Source organism: Phyllobates terribilis, unplaced genomic scaffold (genome assembly GCF_046119375.1).
Source record: "Phyllobates terribilis strain yellow unplaced genomic scaffold, ASM4611937v1 Scaffold_767__1_contigs__length_698798, whole genome shotgun sequence".
NCBI classification, from domain to species: Eukaryota; Metazoa; Chordata; class Amphibia; order Anura; family Dendrobatidae; genus Phyllobates; species Phyllobates terribilis.
In genome coordinates, this window is record NW_027363527.1 from 41,182 (window position 1) to 47,064 (window position 5,883).

The following is a 5,883-nucleotide window of genomic DNA, read 5'->3' on the forward strand; positions in this document are numbered from 1 at the left end:
AAATTACATTACTGATCCTGAGTTACCTCCTGTATTATACTCCAGAGCTGCACTCACTATTCTGCTGGTGCAGTCACTGTATACATACATTACATTACTGATACTGAGTTACATCCTGTATTATATTCCAGAGCTGCACTCACTATTCTGCTGGTGCAGTCACTGTGTATATACATTACATTACTGATCCTGAGTTACATCCTGTATTATACTCCAGAGCTGCACTCACTATTCTGCTGGTGCAGTCACTGTGTACATACATTACATTACTGATGCTGAGTTACATCCTGTATTATACTCCAGAGCTGCACTCACTATTCTGCTGGTGCAGTCACTGTGTACATACATTACCTTACTGATCCTGAGTTACCTCCTTTATTATACTCCAGAGCTGCACTCACTATTCTGCTGGTGCAGTCACTGTGTACATACATTACTTTACTGATCCTGAGATACCTCCTGTATTATACTCCAGAGCTGCACTCACTATTCTGCTGGTGCAGTCACTGTATACATACATTACATTACTGATCCTGAGTTACATCCTGTATTATACTCCAGAGCTGCACTCACTATTCTGCTGGTGCAGTCACTGTGTACATACATTACATTACTGATCCTGAGTTACCTCCTGTATTATACCCCAGAGCTGCACTCACTATTCTGCTGGTGCAGTCACTGTGTACATACATTACATTACTGATCCTGAGTTACCTCCTGTATTATACTCCAGAGCTGCACTCACTATTCTGCTGGTGCAGTCACTGTGTACATACATTACATTACTGATCCTGAGTTACATCCTGTATTATACTCCAGAGCTGCACTCACTATCCTGCTGGTGCCGTCACTGTGTACATACATTACATTACTGATCCTGAGTTACCTCCTGTATTATACTCCAGAGCTGCACTCACTATTCTGCTGGTGCAGTCACTGTATACATACATTACATTACTGATCCTGAGTTACATCCTGTATTATACTCCAGAGCTGCACTCACTATTCTGCTGATGCAGTCACTGTATACATACATTACATTACTGATCCTGAGTTACATCCTGTATTATACTCCAGAGCTGCACTCACTATTCTGCTGGTGCAGTCACTGTGTACATACATTACATTACTGATCCTGAGTTACATCCTGTATTATACTCCAGAGCTGCACTCACTATTCTGCTGGTGCAGTCACTGTGTACATACATTACTTTACTGATCCTGAGTTACCTCCTGTATTATACTCCAGAGCTGCACTCACTATTCTGCTGGTGCAGTCACTGTGTACATACATTACATTATTGATACTGAGTTAACTCCTGTATTATACTCCAGAGCTGCACTCACTATTCTGCTGGTGCAGTCACTGTGAACATACATTACATTACTGATCCTGAGTTACCTCCTGTATTATACTCCAGAGCTGCACTCACTATTCTGCTGGTGCAGTCACTGTATACATACATTACAATACTGATCCTGAGTTACCTCCTGTATTATACTCCAGAGCTGCACTCACTATTCTGCTGGTGCAGTCACTGTATACATACATTACATTACTGATCCTGAGTTACCTCCTATATTATACTCCAGAGCTGCACTCACTATTCTGCTGGTGCAATCACTGTGTATATACATTACTGATCCTGAGTTACCTGCTGTATTATACCCCAGAGCTGCGCTCACTATTCTGCTGGTGCAGTCACTGTGTACATACATTACATTACTGATCCTGAGTTACATCCTGTATTATACTCCAGAGCTGCACTCACTATTCTGCTGGTGCAGTCACTGTGTACATACATTACATTACTGATCCTGAGTTACATCCTGTATTATACTCCAGAGCTGCACTCACTATTCTGCTGGTGCAGTCACTGTGTACATACATTACATTACTGATCCTGAGTTACCTCCTGTATTATACTCCAGAGCTGCACTCACTATTCTGCTGGTGCAGTCACTGTATACATACGTTACATTACTGATCCTGAGTTACCTCCTGTATTATACTCCAGAGCTGCACTCACTATTCTGCTGGTGCAGTCACTGTATACATACATTACATTACTGATCCTGAGTTACCTCCTGTATTATACTCCAGAGCTGCACTCACTATTCTGCTGGTGCAGTCACTGTGTATATACATTACATTACTGATCCTGAGTTACCTCCTGTATTATACCCCAGAGCTGCGCTCACTATTCTGCTGGTGCAGTCACTGTGTATATACATTACATTACTGATCCTGAGTTACATCCTATATTATACCCCAGAGCTGCACTCACTATTCTGCTGGTGCAGTCACTGTGTACATACATTACATTACTGATCCTGAGTTACATCCTGAATTATACTCCAGAGCTGCACTCACTATTCTGCTGGTGCAGTCACTGTGTACATACATTACATTACTGATCCTGAGTTACATCCTGTATTATACTCCAGAGCTGCACTCACTATTCTGCTGGTGCAGTCACTGTATACATACATTACATTACTGATCCTGAGTTACCTCCTGTATTATACTCCAGAGCTGCACTCACTATTCTGCTGGTGCAGTCACTGTGTATATACATTACATTACTGATCCTGAGTTACCTCCTGTATTATACCCCAGAGCTGCGCTCACTATTCTGCTGGTGCAGTCACTGTGTATATACATTACATTACTGATCCTGAGTTACATCCTATATTATACCCCAGAGCTGCACTCACTATTCTGCTGGTGCAGTCACTGTGTACATAAATTACATTACTGATCCTGAGTTACCTCCTGTATTATACTCCAGAGCTGCACTCACTATTCTGCTGGTGCAGTCACTGTATACATACATTACATTACTGATACTGAGTTACATCCTGTATTATATTCCAGAGCTGCACTCACTATTCTGCTGGTGCAGTCACTGTGTATATACATTACGTTACTGATCCTGAGTTACATCCTGTATTATACTCCAGAGCTGCACTCACTATTCTGCTGGTGCAGTCACTGTGTACATACATTACATTACTGATGCTGAGTTACATCCTGTATTATACTCCAGAGCTGCACTCACTATTCTGCTGGTGCAGTCACTGTGTACATACATTACATTACTGATCCTGAGTTACCTCCTGTATTATACTCCAGAGCTGCACTCACTATTCTGCTGGTGCAGTCACTGTGTACATACATTACATTACTGATCCTGAGTTACATCCTGTATTATACTCCAGAGCTGCACTCACTATTCTGCTGGTGCAGTCACTGTATACATACATTACATTACTGATCCTGAGTTACATCCTGTATTATACTCCAGAGCTGCACTCACTATTCTGCTGGTGCAGTCACTGTATACATACATTACATTACTGATCCTGAGTTACATCCTGTATTATACTCCAGAGCTGCACTCACTATTCTGCTGGTGCAGTCACTGTATACATACATTACATTACTGATCCTGAGTTACATCCTGTATTATACTCCAGAGCTGCACTCACTATTCTGCTGGTGCAGTCACTGTATACATACATTACATTACTGATCCTGAGTTACATCCTGTATTATACTCCAGAGCTGCACTCACTATTCTGCTGGTGCAGTCACTGTGTACATACATTACATTACTGATCCTGAGTTACATCCTGTATTATACTCCAGAGCTGCACTCACTATTCTGCTGGTGCAGTCACTGTGTACATACATTACATTACTGATCCTGAGTTACCTCCTGTATTATACCCCAGAGCTGCACTCACTATTCTGCTGGTGCAGTCACTGTGTACATACATTACATTACTGATCCTGAGTTACCTCCTGTATTATACTCCAGAGCTGCACTCACTATTCTGCTGGTGCAGTCACTGTGTACATACATTACATTACTGATCCTGAGTTACATCCTGTATTATACTCCAGAGCTGCACTCACTATCCTGCTGGTGCCGTCACTGTGTACATACATTACATTACTGATCCTGAGTTACCTCCTGTATTATACTCCAGAGCTGCACTCACTATTCTGCTGGTGCAGTCACTGTATACATACATTACATTACTGATCCTGAGTTACATCCTGTATTATACTCCAGAGCTGCACTCACTATTCTGCTGATGCAGTCACTGTATACATACATTACATTACTGATCCTGAGTTACATCCTGTATTATACTCCAGAGCTGCACTCACTATTCTGCTGGTGCAGTCACTGTGTACATACATTACATTACTGATCCTGAGTTACATCCTGTATTATACTCCAGAGCTGCACTCACTATTCTGCTGGTGCAGTCACTGTGTACATACATTACTTTACTGATCCTGAGTTACCTCCTGTATTATACCCCAGAGCTGCGCTCACTATTCTGCTGGTGCAGTCACTGTGTATATACATTACATTACTGATCCTGAGTTACATCCTATATTATACCCCAGAGCTGCACTCACTATTCTGCTGGTGCAGTCACTGTGCACATACATTACATTACTGATCCTGAGTTACATCCTGTATTATACTCCAGAGCTGTACTCACTATTCTGCTGGTGCAGTCACTGTGTACATACATTACATTACTGATCCTGAGTTACATCCTGTATTACACTCCAGAGCTGCACTCACTATTCTGAGGTGCAGTCACTGTGTACATACATTACATTACTGATCCTGAGTTACATCCTGTATTATATCCCCAGAGCTGCACTCACTATTCTGCTGGTGCAGTCACTGTATACATACATTACATTACTGATCCTGAGTTACATCCTGCATTATACTCCAGAGCTGCACTCTCTATTCTGCTGGTGAAGTCACTGTGTACATACATTACATTACTGATCCTGAGTTACATCCTGTATTATACTCCAGAGCTGCACTCACTATTCTGCTGGTGCAGTCACTGTGTACATACATTACATTACTGATCCTGAGTTACATCCTGTATTATACCCCAGAGCTGCACTCACTATTCTGCTGGTGCAGTCACTGTGTGCATACATTACATTACTGATCCTGAGTTACCTCCTGTATTATACCCCAGAGCTGCACTCACTATTCTGCTGGTGCAGTCACTGTATACATACATTACATTACTGATCCTGAGTTACATCCTGTATTATACTCCAGAGCTACACTCACTATTCTGCTGGTGCGGTCACCGTGTACATACATTACATTACTGATCCTGAGTTACATCCTGTATTATACTCCAGAGCTGCACTCACTATTCTGCTGGTGCAGTCACTGTGTACATACATTACATTACTGATCCTGAGTTACCTCCTGTATTATACTCCAGAGCTGCACTCACTATTCTGCTGGTGCAGTCACTGTGTATATACATTACATTACTGATCCTGAGTTACCTCCTGTATTATACCCCAGAGCTGCGCTCAATATTCTGCTGGTGCAGTCACTGTGTACATACATTACATTACTGATCCTGAGTTACATCCTATATTATACTCCAGAGCTGCACTCACTATTCTGCTGGTGCAGTCACTGTATACATACATTACATTACTGATCCTGAGTTACATCCTGTATTATACTCCAGAGCTGCACTCACTATTCTGCTGGTGCAGTCACTGTGTACATACATTACATTACTGATCCTGAGTTACATCCTGTATTATACTCCAGAGCTGCACTCACTATTCTGCTGGTGCAGTCACTGTGTACATACATTACATTACTGATCCTGAGTTACCTCCTGTATTATACTCCAGAGCTGCACTCACTATTCTGCTGGTGCTGTCACTGTGTACATACATTACATTACTGATCCTGAGTTACCTCCTGTATTATACTCCAGAGCTGCACTCACTATTCTGCTGGTGCAGTCACTGTGTACATACAGTACGTTACTGATCCTGAGTTACATCCAGTATTATAC